This window comes from Ischnura elegans (genome assembly GCF_921293095.1).
Source record: "Ischnura elegans chromosome 13 unlocalized genomic scaffold, ioIscEleg1.1 SUPER_13_unloc_1, whole genome shotgun sequence".
In the NCBI taxonomy this organism is placed as follows: domain Eukaryota; kingdom Metazoa; phylum Arthropoda; class Insecta; order Odonata; family Coenagrionidae; genus Ischnura; species Ischnura elegans.
In genome coordinates, this window is record NW_025791657.1 from 16372797 (window position 1) to 16391108 (window position 18312).

The 18312-nt window shown below is 39.3% G+C and overlaps 1 long non-coding RNA gene across 1 annotated transcript; it reads left to right on the plus strand.

Moving 5' to 3' along the window:
• The first annotated feature begins 318 nt into the window (after nucleotides 1-318).
• On the plus strand, nucleotides 319-2410 carry LOC124172434. Its single transcript, XR_006868165.1, has 3 exons — nucleotides 319-1864; nucleotides 1954-2251; nucleotides 2345-2410. It is a non-coding gene; the product is annotated as an uncharacterized LOC124172434 (long non-coding RNA).
• The last annotated feature ends 15902 nt before the right edge of the window (nucleotides 2411-18312 follow it).

The following is an 18312-nucleotide window of genomic DNA, read 5'->3' on the forward strand; positions in this document are numbered from 1 at the left end:
ATATCGGCGACCGAGTGCGTGGCGTCCAGCCGTGGCGTCGGCGAGAGAACAATGGCTCAATTAGTTCCGCGCCGCTGGTCGCGCTCGAGTGAGCACGTGCCCAGCGAGGCATGCGCTCCGACTGGGGGATAATGCTGCTCGCGGTCGAGTGAGCACGTGCCCAGCGAGGCATGCGCTCCGACTGGGGATAATGCTGAGTGCATTATGTGAGGTAGGTTAGTGGATACGGATGTTTTTGTTGCCAACGCACTATTGTCACCGGCGCGAAATACCACAAGTCTTTTAATCTTTTATAGGGAAGGGTTTTCTGTTTTGCGAGTGAAAAAAGGAGTCCCCACGAAGTGTGTATAATAATGATAAATTCTAACGTTGAAAGTAGTAGTGAAATTCCTCCAGCGTAAAAATGATGCAGATTGGGTTGTACTTTAAATTAATGATTTTTTGAATACTAATTTGAGAAAATGTCTTGGGCTTGAGCGTCCGAGGGCTTAGAAGATTTTTTTTCGATTAAATGCTGAATGATTAGTAGTAATCACACCAATTGTAAATTCTCATATAGTAATCATAATCATCTTTGTTTAGATAATGCAGTCTTTCTATTATTAAAGTCTTTAGTGAATCTTCTGTTAATTTTTGAAATACTTCTCTCTCATAAAATGCCTCATATTGATCGCAAATATTGTGCATCGCACTCGGGTCTGGATCTGTTTCAGCTTTCTGGAGTATTTTTTAAATTCTTCGTCCGCCTTTTCTTTTATACTGAATATATACTCCTCCAACTCCTTCCAAAGTGTAATCGAACCCACCGGGTGTGCTAAAAGACTGTCCATGATTTTCAATGTGTAATGCAGAATGACTATTCGAGTTATATACTCTGCTTCATGTGGCCGTGCATCGCTTAATGACTCGCTATTACCTAGACTGTGTTTGCATCATGCTAGGTTTTTCCAAAGTGACGCAGATGATGCTGCAATGTGTTGACTTTCAATATTACTCAGAGGACACTTGTGAAACGTTGCTCATGCTTGGGGTGGGGGGTATTGCGAAGACAGTGTTTGCATCATGCCAGGTTTTTCCAAAGAGACGCAGATGGTGCTTCAATGTGTTGACTTTCATTCTTACTCAGAGGACACTTGTGAAACGTTACTCATGCTTGGGGTGGGGGGTATTGCGAAGACTGTGTTTGCATCATGCCAGGTTTTTCCAAAGTGACGCAGATGGTGCTTCAATGTGTTGACTTTCAATCTTACTCAGAGGACACTTGTGAAACATTTCTCATGCCAAGTGATGTAGCAATATCACAGCTCTTTCCTCACGCTTCGAAGATTTTTTGCGTCACTCGTCTTGCTTCATGCTTCATCATCCGCGGTGAAAGGTCATCTCACATTAGGTTAGTCATTCTTTCATGAAGAAAAATTACACATGTGCGTCACTTGAGACCAGCTGCAAAACTCTTGCTTCATCCTGTTTCATTAGCCTGCGATTACCATATCCGCCTCACTTTGTGGTTCTCCGCTGTTAAATCCCACGTGGTCTCCTCGAGGACACTTGCATAACTCTTGCATCATGGTGCGTATCATCGGTATTGGAAGGTGATCATCGCCTCACTTAGTGGGGGTTAATTCAAGGGTGATGATGAAAGACAGGAAAATTCTTCGATCATCAACTAACTCCTTCAGTTATTTCCCCTATCTGTTACGAAACTACTACCCCTGCTTGAGCATAAAAGTGCTCCATCTTCCTCCACATTCACCAGTTCAATTTGGACGGCGGCAACGATATCGAGAGAGAGGGACAGACATTCACCAGTTCCATTTGGACGGCGGCAACGATATCGAGAGACAGAACCACAACAGCATCAAGAGTAAGTGAAACTTAGTTATTTTCCTCACGCGTTAGATATTTAACGCTATATTTTATCCATATATATGATGTCTTGCTTCCTCTTTCCAGATGGAGAATTTAAGACGCAAGCTTAGGAGACTAAATAAGGAGCATACGGTCTATCTGAAAAAAGAAAATCTAGTTGTCGGCTTCAAATATGCAATAATATCTTTAATTAAAGTTGAAACAAAATTTGGGGAGGCGATATCCGCCCTCATTGAGGGCGGATGAGAGCGTGGGAGGATATTCCTCCCCAGAAGATATCGAAACATCTTCACAAAAGAGGATATTGAGGCTGTGAACGCGGAGGGAGATCCATTGTTCCTCGTCTGGGACGGGGAAAAGTTGACAGTCGAAGAAGAATAAGGTATCTATCCCATAATTTTTTTAATATTACATTTTAATTTTATTGTTTTGTCTTAATAGTATATACTAATTTTTTCTCTTTCTGTCATTTCAGATTTCACCATTATATATTTATATAATTACATACATTGTATGAATTGAATAAACTTAGTTGAAGGACCAATGTGTTTTCTTTAAGAGAGAATAATAGATTAAAAAACCCCTATTCTGGTTTCCTGCTGTTGATATCCTGCCAGTGGAGACTCCGGTTTATATACAGGTGAGTGTTTCACATTTTATACCAGTGCATAAGAAGACTTGAATAGTGCAGAGAATTGGTTTTTCGTTAGATATGGAGAAACTTTGCGAAATTTGTTTCACGTATTTCCATGATAGACTTTCTCACGAAGCAAGTGAAGTACATAGAAGACATGTTTTAAGTGTTAGCGATAGTGCTAGAGAAGATAAACTTTGTGAAATTTGCTATACGTATTTCCGAAACCAAGTCTCTCATGAGGGAACCGAAGTTCATCGGAGACATGTTTTACGACAAGTTGGAGCAGGGAATATAAAAGGAATGGTGGAAAATCAATCGGCCGCGAAAAATAGATTAAAGTTTTACTGGGTTAGTGGCTTAGATGAGGGAAGTGATTTAATTACATTTCTGAACAATATCAAGCCGCTGGTCATAGAAAAAATTCTGAAAGTTACTCTTCTCCGGTTAAAATCAATGTTTTGGTGAAGTGTACTTTTTCAAAAGATGAACTTTCGGATGAAAGATGGTTTAAAACAGAAAATGTTCGAATATTGGAGACTGACGATGTAGACGAAATTGTAGATCATCTGTTTGCAAAATTGCTAAAAGAAAAATCTGAACATCAGGCAAAGGGATCAGGGTGGTTTTTACATGAAATTTCAGGTTTAGAATTGCGAATTAATAAATATCGTCCTTTGGGCGGATCCACTTTCATCGAGCTTCCAAAGAAAATTTTTAATACCAAAACAGTAATTAATGTAAAGAATAATGATATATTCTGCTTTAAATATGCGATCTATTCCAAATTTATTGCAGAATCAGCACCAAGATATTTATGCTCCAGAGTCGCAACATATTTAAAGGATAAAAATTTTGAAATAAAGTATGATTGGGATTGTATAAAATATCCGGTTAATGTGAAAGATATTAGTAAATTTGAAAGGCAAAATAATATTTCAATAAATGTTTTTGGCATCGATGAGAAAAATAATGTGTATCCTTTAAAAGTGGTGGATCAGGAACAATTCGATCATAGAGATTTACTCTATCTAGTTGAAGAAAATAAATCCCATTACTGTTGGATAAAGTCATTCAATAAACTGGTTCATTCGCAAATCACGAAGAATAGGAATGCTTTATACGTTTGCAAACGCTGCTTCTGTCATTTTCCAACGCAGGAAAGGCTTGATCTTCATCGTTTAGATTGCATGATAAATGCCCCTTCTAAAATAATTATGCCGACAGATGATGAAAAATTGTTGAAATTTAAAAATATCGGTCGTGCAATGCGTGTTCCAGCAATAGTTGTTGCCGATTTTGAGTCAATACTTCCGAAGGTTCAACATTGCTGTCCAAGTGACGAGCATTCTTACACGTGTGCAATAGAAAAACATGAAATAATGTCTTTTTGCTTTTTACTAATTTGTACGAATAATTTAACATTTGAATCGATTTCTTATCGGGGGAAAGATGCTGCGAAAGTGTTCATGAATTGGATCAGAGAGGTAGCCGATCTTGTACAAAATATGTATCGAAATGCAGCTCCAATGAACGCGTTAACGCAAGAGGAAAGAGAGGTATTTGAATACGCTACGCATTGCCATCTTTGTGGAGAAGAATTGGGTGCTGATCGCGTTCAAGATCATTGTCACTTGACTGGAAAGCTTAGAGCTGCTTTACATTCACAATGTAATTTAAAGTTTAAAATGCCTAATTTTCTCGCAGTGTTTTTCATAATCTAAGCGGATACGATGCTCATTTTATTGTACCGAATTTAGCTTACGATAAAAAAAATATTCATTGCATTCCGAATTCCGAGGAAAAGTATATATCTTTTAGCAAAAGTATTGGTAACAATTTCAGTATTAGATTTGTGGATACCTTTCGATTTATGGCTTCGGCACTATCCAAATTAGCTGACAATCTCCCCCGAGAAAAATGTAATCATACAAAACGTGTTTATGGAGATAGGTTGGACCTTGTTACGAGGAAAGGAATTTTTCCTTACGAATATGTTGACAGTTGGGAAAAATTAGAGGAAAAATGTTTACCTCCGAAGGAGAACTTTTACAGTCACATTAGTGGAGAAACAGTAAGCGATGACGATTATGAGTTTGCTCAGAAAATTTCGATTGAATTCAATTGCAAGTCTCTCGGTGAATACTCCGACCTATACCTGAAAACAGATGTTATGATTTTATCCGATGTTTTCGAAAATTTTAGGGATGTTTGCATGAAAACGTATAAACTTGACCCAGCATGGTATTATACGTCTCCGGGCTTAGCGTTTGATGCCATGATAAAGCATACAGGGGTGACTCTTGAGTTGATGACTGATTACGATATGCTTCTGATGACAGAAAATGGAATACGAGGAGCTATTAGTCAATGTTGTAAGAGGTACAATAAGGCAAATAATAAATATATGAAGCAATATGATGCTTCAATTCCTAATAGATACCTTTTGTATTTGGACGCAAACAATCTGTATGGGTGGGCAATGTCTCAACCTCTTCCTCGTGGTGGTTTTAGATGGCTTAGCGAAGAGGAAATTCGAGAGTTTAATTTGAACGTTTCAGACGATAATCCTAAAGGATATCTTCTCGAGGTTGATATAGATTATCCCGATAGTGTACATGAAACTCACTCGGATCTTCCATTTTGTCCAAAAAAATAAAGTACCTCCTACTGGTGAATTCAGAAAATTATTGACAACACTTGAGCCAAAAGAAAAATATGTTATTCATTATGTTAATTTAAAACAAGCCCTTAGGTTTGGTTTGAAGCTTAATAGAATACGACGAGTGATCGAGTTCGATCAATCGAGATGGTTAGATACTTACATAAACATTAATACCGAAAAACGAAAGTTGGCGAAAAATGATTTTGACAAGGATTTCTTTAAATAAATGGTAAATAGTGTATTTGGGAAACTGATGGAAACTTTAAGGAAAAGAATTAACCTTGAATTAGTGTGTAACGAAAAAAGACTGAATAAATTGATCTCCAGTTCTACATTTTTAGATAGGACTATATTTTCTGAAAATCTGGTGGCTGTTCACAGTAGAAAGTCGACGATTAAGATGGAGAAGCCAATTTATGCAGGACAAGCAGTTTTGGGTTTAAGCAAAACCCTAACGTACGATTTTTTTACGGTCACCTTAACCCTTTCGAGACCGCGGAGTTTTCGTCTTAGCTTGACTGCTGTACCGAGCCCCAAGAGACTATTCTTTCTCGTGGTACGGAGCATTTTTGGAAGGCATTCGTTAAGAAGGGTCTCGCTGAACCTTTTTCGACCCCTCCACGGTGGGACTCCGCATTATCTCGGAATCCGAGAGTAGTTGTGCTCCCTCCTTTCCGGGTTTACGACAATACCCCCGGCATTGGTTCGCGGTCAACTTATGTATTGCTTATATGTATTTAGCAAATGGATATTTGTTGCTTGCACGTAAATTACAGACATTGAATATAATTCCTCATTTTTATCTGAGCATTGTCAAATTTTAAACGGAGTTCTAAGGCCATTATCAAAGCATTTAACGCAGCAACAATTTCCACGTTGATGTTTATACATAACTCGAGATATAAGTTAATATTTGTCGTAGAATTTCGTTTAAAAATTGTAAACGCTGCTCAAAAGACAAACAATTCAATTCTTAGTTTATATTTCTTGAGAAATGAACAAATATTTATTTCGAAAATTGACTCTATAAACAATTGTATGACCGCTGTCCCTTACCGCTGAGAGGGGTTATAAAAGACGAAGGGTCCGGGTACCTGCTCCCGGATTCGAAGGGTTAATCCTAAACCCCGAAGCGTTGGGTCCCGAGACAAAGGCGACCTAAACCCACGACCGTCCTGAAAGGGGGAGAGCTAGAAAACGTATATATAAGGGTTTCGTTTTCTTGACCGGGAAAATCTCACACGTATATATACGCCCGTGGTCTCCCGGGTCAGGAAACGTCCACACGTATATATACGTGTACGGTAGGGAAAAGGTTAAAGTGAAGTATGGTAATAAGATATCGCTCAATCAAATGGATACAGATGGTATGATTATTGATGTTGAGACTAATGACATATACGAAGACGTGAAAGAAAACTTAGAACTCTACGATACATCTGCATATCCCTGTGATCATAAGTGTTTCTCAAATATTAATAAAAAAGTGGTTGGTAAGATGAAGGATGAAAGTAATGGTGACATTATGACGAATTTTGTCGGCTTGAGAAGCAAACTTTACTCCTATCGTATGGAAGATGCAAAAGAAGTGAAGAAGGCTAAAGGTATTGCCAAGCCCGTCATTCGAAAATCCATTAATTTCGAACATTTCGAAAAGTGTTTATTCGATAATTCCATAGTGTATCGACAAATGTACATTTTACGATCCAATAAACATGAGATGTATACTCTAAAAATAAACAAAGTAGCCTTGAGTGCAGACGATGATAAACGATACATATGTAGTGATGGCATCACGACATTAGCCTGGGGTGATTATAGGATCAGAGAAGAATCGCGTAAACGGACTTACGATGAGGCCTTCCCCCTCCCTCACCGTTGAAGTGTCTATAAATTCAGTTCGTATTAAAATGTGAATCTCATTTCTTTCCCTCGCGTCCTACGCTACACACGGAAATGATTGCAATGTATGTGTTTCTGCTCTTAACTGAGCTCGGTGTACAAAAGTCATTATCCAATGAAGATAGCCATACCAATCAAATGTATTGCGTAGCAGAATATCTTCGACGGTATGGATATTTGAACGTTAGTGAAAATGAAATTACTAGCATTGACCATACAGAATTCAAAGAGGCTTTGCAAATTTTTCAAGAATACCATAACATTGCAAGAAATGGGGAATTGAATGAAATGACTCTGAATTTTAATAATAGACCACGCTGCGGAGTTGCTGATGATCCTGCGTTTTCAGTATCCCATTACAAATGGAATAAAGATATAATAAAATGGCACTATGGATTTGTGAACACGACCTACATAGAATTAGCTCGGAAAGCGTTTGAAATATGGATTCAGGCAGCAAATTTAAAGTTCGAGCATGATCCTCTACATCCGGATATCTTTATAATGAATACACGGTTTAATCATAAACAATATTTAAATAGAAAATTTTGTTCTACGCCTTTGGATGGGATTGGTGGAAAATTAGCTCATGCACAATTACCATCAAGTCAAGATTTTCCACTTGAAATTCACATCGATGAAGATGAGATGTGGTACTTAGGAATGGATCATCCTGAACTTCCTGAATTTCAAGTCAGTTTGCTCGCCGTTGTTCTCCATGAAATTGGTCATTGGCTGATTTGAAATTGGCTCGGAATTTCACATTCGAATTATGAGAATGCTCTGATGTATGCGTATTATAACCATTATGATTACCGTCTGACACTACATCAAGACGATATACTAGCAGTTCAATTTCTCTATGGACCACCGTTGGAACCTCAGAAGGAAGATGATCCAGTTCAGGAGAATGATGATGATGATGCTGGAGGAGCACCTGAATATCCGGAGGATAGATTCAGAGCAGAGCCGAATGAAGCAAAAAAATAATACTCAGCATCCGACTTTCTGTGAACTTGATAATGTACACCAGTTACTCATAATCAATAATTTGCTGTATTTATTTCATAGAAAATGGTTTTGGTATGTGGATATGAAAGTGACTGAAAGAATAGACATGGTTGGCCCTCAGCTAATCACAGATTGGTTACCATTTTTACCTGAGAAACATTTTAATGGTTTTGATGCAGTTTATCGCAGGCCTAGTGGAGAAATTGCAATATTTATCAATTACATGATATATATGGTTAACTATCCAACTATGCAACTAGTTGAAGGTCGTCCTATGAATATTATCACCGCCGGCCTTCCAAGAAACGCTAGAGTACAAGCAGTTGTTAATACATACTCTGGCCGCACACTCATATTTCATAGTGGGGAATTCATCATTGAAATGGATGAGTGCACTTTTAGACCAAAGAGTCAAGCTCGTCACACGAAATTCCTGCCACAGATACCTATGGGTATACAATCAGCATATAGACATACGAATGGGATCCTCTACTTTTTTAGAGGGAAAAATGTTTACGAATACAGTGATTTTAATAACACTCTGGTTAAGGCTGGTAAAAATGATCTCAACCTCTACGGTATCCCTTGTCCTAAGAAATACCCATCAGGTTTATCGAGCATAGCGAATGACTTGAAAACTATAGTTTCCCGAATGGATAATATTATCGATAATTGAAATTTATCGCTGTTTGTAAACATGCATATATGAAATAAGATAAAATTATCTACCACCTCTTTCTCTTTCATATGTCGAGCTCTTTCCTATTGAACCCAGAACCTCCACTGGTTAAGGGGAGGGGAGGGGGGAGGGTGGCGGGGTTGCAGGGGAGGCATCCTGGGGAAAAAATGACGATCGAAAATCCTTGAATATTGGGAAAACAAACGACGAAGGAAAAAACAAATGAGAATTGTCATGGAAAATTACGTCAGATGTAGCAAATGATAAGAGAAAATAAGTGAATAACGATAAAGAAGACGAAAGGGGAACAAAAGACGATCGAAAAACAAGTGACAGTTGATTTTCGAGTCACGTGACCGGAAGTGACGTAGTAATTAAAGATGGCGGAGCAATTAAAAATGGCGCTGGGTGCTCCAGACCCCTCAAAATCCTACTACTTACATTTCCCTTTGCCAACGTTGTTATAAAAATATTACGGGAGGTGAAAATCTTGTTCAAATTTCCCTGCAACTCGTACGATAGAAAATGCCGAAACTCGATTTCCAAACTGCGGCGAAAGTGGCGCCGCTGCATTTGTTGCAATACTTTTAAATCCAACTGTACATGCTTCCATTTAGTACGTACCGAGTCATTATTTTTGGATTTTAATGATGCATATTAAAGGAGACCTGTAGCTGCAGAGGATATATTCTTCAGCTCCCAAATGTGGATGAAAAAGCCTGCATGCCAATTTTTGATTGAATGCAAGCGCTTTTTTCGGTCAGAGGTGTCTTGCTTAAAGTCTATCTCAATTGTCATGTCCTCAATAGTTCAAATTTTTTCTGAAATTAATCATGATTGCTTAAAGCATATTTCGATGTAATAAACGAAAATGTGTCTGTTTATTGGGAATTTTTTTTATTTTTTGTGCATAATAATAAATATGAGACGGAGTTTGACAATTAAATGTATAAAGCTGTTTTTTTTATTTTCTAAGTATTTGCAATTTTATTTCTGCGAAAAATTTCATTTCGAAGACAACTGCATAAATTTAAATGAAAGCGATATTTTTCGATGACTTTCTTTCAAATTTTCAAGCACTGTGTCATTAATGTACTTTTCTCATTATATATCAATTGAACTATTGTGTATGATTAATGGAGATAGCCCCTCACCTCACCCACTATTAACAGGCCTGTTTTAATGTGGATTTCCACATATTCCTCTAAAAATGCTATCAGTATGTTGCAATTTACTCTCTCACTATCACCATGCTACAATCTAACATATTTTAAAGGCAAAAAATGAATTGTCTTGGAAGATATGAAGGAACAATGTTTTGGGCTTAAAATTGGTTCCGCTGAAAAATGTAGGGAATTTAATTTTCAAATGAATATCCAACCATGACAATGCAACTGTCTCCTATCGATTGGCAGTCAACCCTTTGGCTCACCTTATGGTAAATGGGCCAAAATTTTAGAGCCAAATGCGTTATTTCATTTTCCTAAACGAAAAACTGCAATTGAATGGCAGCACATACAATCTTCCCGATTCTCCGTAGGGTTCTATCCTTAGATTACGCGCTTATTATAGAAAACACTATGGGCTAAAGTCAAATATGCAATCGAGTCAACTTTGAATGAAATCCTTAGATCAATTCATTGGAAAATTCGTCGCACTTAATTCCTTATATAATCTCATATTTACAGTCTCATTTTTCACTTTTTTCACTCAGCATACTTCATTTATTCAATTTGCGTATAACTCCGACGTCTCTCACTGGTTGTCTCAGGAGTTTCACTGCAGTGGTGAAAAAACGCCGTTTTCCGTTTTACTCTCTTATTCAACTGAAAATTATCGGGTAATTATTATGTAATAATTATATACATTAACAATAGTTATGGTTTCAGCTATTATTTTTCGTAATTAGCGTGAACCAGAGACACGCAGGATAGCCGCATCGGAAAATGTGATAAATCTATGGGGAACAATTTTTGCCATTGAAAGTCTGTCATTTCGGAGCGACGTCGGTTCAACTTCGGACGTCCTTCAGTGCTTCTACATTCCATTTCCTCACCCTCCTGCCTTTTATGAGTCATTTGAATCTTACATTGCATTTCATAAGTACTAGGTTGTGGTCTGAATCCGCATCTGCTGCTGGGAATGTGCGCGAGTTTTTCAAACTATTCCTAAACCTGTCTTACCGTAATGTAGTCTATTTGATATCTCCCTACATCCCCTGGACTTTTCCATGGGTACCTTTGCCATTTATGATGATTAAACCAAGTGTTTATCATGAATAACTTTTTTCTCCCGCAAAATTCTGTTGTTTTCTCTCCCCCCTCGTTCCGTCTTCATAATCCAAATTCTCCTATTTCGTTCCCATTCCTCCCTTCCCCGACTGAAGCGTTCCAGTCCCCCATCACTACCAGGTTTTTTCTTACCCAGTGTTTCTCTAATTTTTTCCTCGAGCTGTTCATACACCTCATCTACTTCTTCCACCCTATGATTGCTGGTGGGAATGTAAACTTGGATCACCACAAGGTTGGTGGGCCGCGCCTCAATTTCTACCACCAGAATTCTATCGCTTACTTGGTCTATACCTACCACACGCTTACCCATCTTCCCGTTTGATACTAAAGCTACCCCTCGCTGGCTTTCTTCCCCTCCACTATATATAACCCTATACCCATCACTCCAATAGTCCCCCCATCCCTCCACCTCACCTCGCATAATCCTAAGATATCTATCCTCCCTCTATCCATTTCCCTTTTTGATATTTTCTAACTTCCCCGCCCTCATCATAGTCCTCACATTCCACGTCCCTACATTTATAGCCGACTTCTTCTTCTTCTCCATCTTCTTCTTGGTATTCTTTTCTTCTCTCTTCATTGCTGCTGCTGCTGCTGCTGGTGATGAGGATAAGTTTCTGCAAGGATTTCGCATGTTGACGACCCCGAGGTCCTTGCCGACCTCGCTGCCGTGCCCAACACCCGCCCTTTGCGGACGGGTCCCGGGCGACGAGATTCCGAGGCTCATTTGGCTGTACTCCATGTTTTCAGGGAATAGATATTTGGTAGGGTTTCCCACTTCCATTCCAACAGTATTTTTCACGTGACACCATCACGTGGACTGCCTTTCGTCTGGCTCCTACCCTTCGACCTTTCTGGCATGGGTGGCCCTACCGGGAATAAATTAGAATTAATCCCGCCAGTGCAGCTCTAGGGGTCATTGGAACGCGCAAGGCTTTCCACCACGACAAGGTTGTAGTCCATGGGAAAGGCGGAAATGATTGAAACGGGAAAGAAGAACAGGATAACGGGAGAAGTGGCAAGAAAGCCAAAGTGCGTTTCCGATTATAATTGCTACATGGGTGCTGTAGACAAAACAGACATGATGCTGAGTTCTATAGAGTCGGTTCGCAAATCTGTTAAATGGTACCAAAAGTTTTTCTTCCACGTGGTCGATCTTTGTCTGTTAAACGCCTATTCGCTTTACAGACTGGTAAAAAAGGAGAAAATGCCATTGGAAAAGTTCCACCACGCCTTAGTTCGTGAGCTTCTGGAAACGTACCACAAAAAAGAATGCAAAAAAGTAGTAGAAGGAGATCAAATGAGAACATTATTAGATTAAGTGAAAAACACTTCCCTTATTCGGTCACTGTCCATCCTGTGACTAAAAAATTGCTCTGTAGAAGATGTGTGGTCTGCAGTAAGAATGCAAAAAGACAAGAGTCAAGGTACCTTTGCTTAGAGTGCGATGTGGGACTTTGTGTGGATTAATGCTTCAGGATTTTTCACACACAAAAATTACTAGTTTAATTTGTTGGAGATTGAAGTATATATAAAATAAAAAATTAAAAATATATATATAAATAAAAGCAAAAAAACATACTTTAAGCTTCGCCATTGTCGGTCCACAGCTCTAATGAAAAAGAAGAATGGGAAGTATTATATTTAGGTTTATTCAAGGAATAATTTTGACATCTAACCTTCTGAAAAATAAAATAGTCCTTACTAGGTTATCAACGCTAGAAACCGGTTTAAAATTTCACAATGCTTAAAAATATGCATGTTATTATAATGTAAGTGTAAATTCTCAGAAATCGTTATCAATAATTATTTATAAACAAACACCGGTAAAATAATAAGTTGACCACGGACTCCCGCTAAGAAAGGGTCGGGTGAGAGGCAAGGATAATGGCCGGGCGCCCCGTTGAGTTGGGTCACAAATCCTAGGACGAGAGTAAACCGGGCAACTCACCCCCAAAAAAGAGCTCCGTACCGAGAGGTTTAAAATGCTCTTATGCTACTCGTAGCGCGGTAAAGTTTTGCTTTCGTAGTCTCCGGCAGGAAAGGGTTAAAATTCGTTCGCCGAGGTTCAAGTCCAAATAACTAGATATTCATGTGATGGATGGAAAAATTCTCCTCCACTTAGTAACTTTTCCTTACCATTTAGCTGACTCTCCAAATGTGTAAACATTGAATCAGAACGTCAGTTGCAGAATGATCGGAAGTAGAATTGTAATGAAAAATATAAATAATTTTAAAGCGTTATGTTTTATAAAAAAACTTTCTAGTCACTCGCCTCTGATATTATTTGATTCCACAAGAGTAAATATTTATTGCTAAAGTTTAAAGAGTACATATAACCAGGGGGAAAGGAATGCCCCAGAGAAGGACCCGCGAACAAAATGGCACAGGTTTGGAATGCCCTTCTTTATTCATGCCTTGTTATTTTCTCTCCACAATTTTTAATTTCTTTTTAAAAGACTTCACCCACGTAGAACTTGCTGTGAAGGAAAAAGTTGGGGATATATGCTGTTTGGCCGACGAGAGTGCCCACTCCTGTAAAGTCCTCGTCGTCACCGATTCGCCCCTCTGCCTTGCTTCCACGAATCGATCGGTCACCCATTCATCAATCATTCGCAGTTTTTCGAGGCGTGTGCCTCCACTTTCTATGTCTTTCTCCCACTTTTGAAGCATCCCTTTGTGCTTCAAGAGCACCGAACCTTGATTTCGTAGGGTGGCGAGGCTCCAGTTGGGATGCTCCCTAGCCAAGTTGACGACTTTGATTTTCACCCCCAGAGGCACCTCCTTGTACTTCCCTCTCTTTAACCTCGGCACATATTCGCTCCCCTCCCTTTGTGATGCATCAGAGCTGAGGGCCATGGTCCCACCGGAATCCTCTGATGTTTGTTCATTGGCAGAACTAATACCTTCCGCTTCACCTTCTCCATTCACGAAAAGGTCATCAGTTCGCATTTGATCAAGCGAGGGAAATGTTTGCGTGTACGTGCCGAGTTGTCCAGGGAATGTTCCACCGAGGAAAGAATTTTTATCACCAAGTGCAGTCACTAAAGCATCAGTTGCCAATGGGTCTGACGCTTCTCTTGAAATTATAGCTGGATCTGGTGTGCACGGTACGGAATAAGTACCTTCACCAAGGTGTTCATCACTCTCCTCTTTCACATTACACTGGAAGAGAATGTTGGGTGTCAATCAATGATGGCAAGATAATTATGATAATAACTCCTATAAATAATAATCATAATATTGGAACCTACTCCTTCATCTGAGAGCAATGAGACTAGCCGGAAGCAGGCACTCATGAGATTTATGACTTTTTGCTCAAACTCCAGAAAATTTAAGTTCAACTTCAGCAGTATTTTATGATTTTCTCCATCATTTATTAGTAATCTAAATACATCCATGCCTCGCTTAGCGCAAGGGATGCGTTCCTTGGGGTCTTTGCGCTAATCGAATTTATGCGTTGCACGAGAGCATTTTAACATTGGGAAGATAGGGAGGGATGCATTCTCGGTAGAATAGCTGTTGGGCATCAAATTCCCTATAATCCATGTGTATTCGTATTAGTAGCCGTAGAAAACCTATTTAAATAAGCATTTATAGGTTTAAGTATCTTTCAAAATAGTTGGCACGCACTGAAAGACGTTTTTGTCCTTAAAAAATTCGTAAATCTTTTGAAATTCTCTCCTTTCGTGAGAATGGGCTAAAATCTAGGAACAAATTCATGCTAGGGATTCGTAATGCATTGCTGGCAGTCGAAGAATATTCAAAGAAGCCTAAAAACCATTCTTGTGTCGCCCAGGCCCATATTCTGCTCATCTAAATGACAGGAAAATGCTACTACTCACAACATTTCATTGCTCGCGGAGTTTGTGAATGATAAATCATAACTGACTTTAATTTGAAGTCCCACGAGGCATTTGCACAAACCAGCAATGTGAAATGGTCTTTAAATGCCTAGAAACCTGACCCAGGGTATTCTTCCCTGAAAATGAATGCAAAATATTGTATTCTCTTCTAACGCAATCTCGTCTCTTCAACATAAAAAAGACTAGTTGAAGGGGAATGGAGCCACTCCCAATCACAGCTTATAGTTCATTAGAAAATGTTGCGGTGACTGTGCCATCAGCAATTGCAGATTCACCAGATATTGCTGCACTTAAACACCAGGTCGCGGTTTAAATTCTGTAAACTCCCGGAGCTTCCACTTAATTTCTCGGAGCTAACACCACCCTAATCTTCTTTAATAGATTCATTTAAAGCCACAGCTTTTGTACAAATAACTGCCAGAGATAGAGGAACATCATTTGACCGTTTATGATAAATCCAGGAGATCAGAAGTCTTGCCGTTTTTTCAAAGCAATGAATTGTGTCATTTTCTACTGAACCCCGCTCCCCAAAAAAATTTCTGGAACCCCCTTACCCAGAAATTCCTCCGAAATCCTCCTAACTTATGTTTACTGAAGAACTTAACGCGAAAAGTCCTAATCGGTTTTTCACGCAAAGGCCCTTCCTCTTAAAGATTCAGAGGCTGTCTCCGAGCTCTGCTCTCCGAACTCTACTCTTCGAACCTGCGATCCGAACTGCTATTCGAACCAGCCAGCCATACCTGAAGAGCAAGACTTAAACCCCAAGGATGGTGGACGAATACCTGCATCTGGAAACCCAGGGGAGGTTAGTGCTAAGGTATATACTGCATTTTGGAGTGAGAATTACTTAATTCTTCACCAATCATAACTCACTCTCCCTCCAAGATCTCATCCTACTATGTCCTTTCCCTCCTTGATTCCTGATATCCAATGGTTGCCGTGAATGTCTATCACGCCAACCTACTAGTTGTTACCAGAAGAAGAAGTGAGGAGAAGGGCCTCAGGTGTACGCTCTTCCTCCAACCCCCTGCTTGGACGACGAGTAATGTTGAGATCAGTGCTGCCAACAAGGGCCTCCTGGAGTGGACATTGGATTGTAGGCTTAGTTTTCCTCCTCCACCCCCTGCGACGACATTCAGCCTCCCCTCCATTCTTGGCCTGGCCTCTCTCCCACCTGCCTGCTGCGTGGTCACTTCGTCCGAAAAAAGACGGCGATTCTCAATCAGTTGCCGGTGCTGGCACACTAACATTTGTACTTAGTTTTTTGTATTGCTTAAGGTTCATTTCTTTGAGCTATTTAGTGATAAATGGTTATTGTTGAAATTGTTCTTATATTTATTATCCACACTTTTATATGCTCTTCAATTGAACTATACTTGTAATTTAGATAAAGTTGTTTCTCTTGTGGATACTTCTCTTGTTTTTTGTGGAGTTTTTCTCTCTCCTACTCAGTGTCAGACGAAAGGAGTTCCCTATGTCTGGGCTTACGTTGTGCTTTGCCAAGATTCGACGACGTGATGCCACAGAACTTTGCGTACTCGTTGAGTGCTAGGCCGATGTCACTGACGTTTTCATTCCGTCCTTATTCAGAATGATAGCACGGACTCGATGTGGTGAGCTTACACTTGTGTGTAATATCGCTATGACGTTCTTCATTTCCAAGCGCACTTTCAATTTTTCCCCGAGGTTTATGCATTTTCTTGATAACTTCTATATTATTCTATACCCAATCCTATTTTTACCATGGCTCACTTGGTTTTTACTGTGTATATCAATCTCTATGACATTCACCTACTACTGCTGAACAATTGTCACACTGTATTCCTGCGATGCAGAGGGCATATGAATACTGGGAAGGAATGTAGCCAATGTGTATGAGACTCATTGTCAGTCTCGGACCTTTTTACGATTTGATTGTGTTGATGCTCTTCATATGCAACACAGCCTCTGCTCCGTTTCACCCCTGCGAATGCCAATGACCTTGAGGGCTTAAGGGTGGACCCTTCAGCTGGAACTCAGTTCGCCTGATAGCCAATGACAGACACAGTGACATCTTAAACCATATTCCTTAAAAAAAACTTTTTCCACTGTCTCTAAACTTAATTAATGATCAGAATTAACAAAAGTCAATCTTTTAAGGAGTCGAGATAAATTGCTTCAGTAGGTCGGCTATCTCAACCGCATGACAAGGAGGTAATTTTTTTGCCCATTGCACAGTAATGGATTTCGACGAATATATTAACAAAGAATATGAGTTGAGGCAAGCAGTACTAATAATATGCATAAAATGAGAGAAATATTTTGTGTACTTAGTGAAAGTTCACATATTATCAACACAGGGTTTAGGTTATTTGATCAGGCTAAGCAGTGTTTCCCCCCCGAACGAACTTGTGATATATCGAAATTGTGCTAAGCGAGGCATGGGTGTAAATATTTATGTCCAACGCCTACCTACATTCCACTCTACCTAACAATACCATTAAAAAATCAACAGATTTTAGCATGAAATTATAATTTTGTAATTTGGACATACATATGTACTTAGTAATTCGCAAAGAATATGACTCTGAGGAGCCACTTTTGTATTTTTATTTTTTCTTATTTCTTGGATTTCAACAAGGGACTACCATGCACAGATTTTGAGTTGTTAATAGACATTACTTCAACACATTTTCCATGATATTGCCGTCTGCAGTGATGACTAAAAACAACACGTGAGTTCAAGTACTATTCTTTTAGTTTTCTTTCCTTCTTCTCAGGGAAAAATTTCTGCTAAGTAAACCAATTGGAACTGTCACCTAACTGCTTTTTAACCAATGATTTTTATGTGCTTTTGAACTGATATGGAATTGAAACACGGTACACAGCAGTTCATGACGTCATACCATCCAACCATGTCAGCAACTCATTTGCACACCTTTTTCACTCATATGCAGGGGTGCCGACTTACAAAAACTATTGGGGGGGCCCAAACCGGAAATCTTGCCCCGGGAAATTTTATAAGTAGTGAGTTTTAAATTTTTTAAGCATTTTAGAAGAGTCAAATGATCAACATTAGAACCCTAATAACTCGAATATCCATATCTGTGCACTACGGGGAAAATCGACAATTTTTTTCTCACACCCATAATGAATTTTTGAGGGGGCTCGGGCCCCCTCAGGCCCCATGGAGTCGGCGCCACTGCTCATATGTAAAATATTTTGAACTGCTTTGGATATCCGTTGGAAACTGTCATGGAAGAAATTTTTAACCTTAGGAACTCATTCAGAATTGACACAGGAACTGATTTTTACGGCTCGTTCATCCGTTTTGGAACTCATTACACACCATGCAAATTGCTTTATAACCACTTAGTACACCATGCAAATTGCTTTGTAGCAGTTCAAGATGGCTT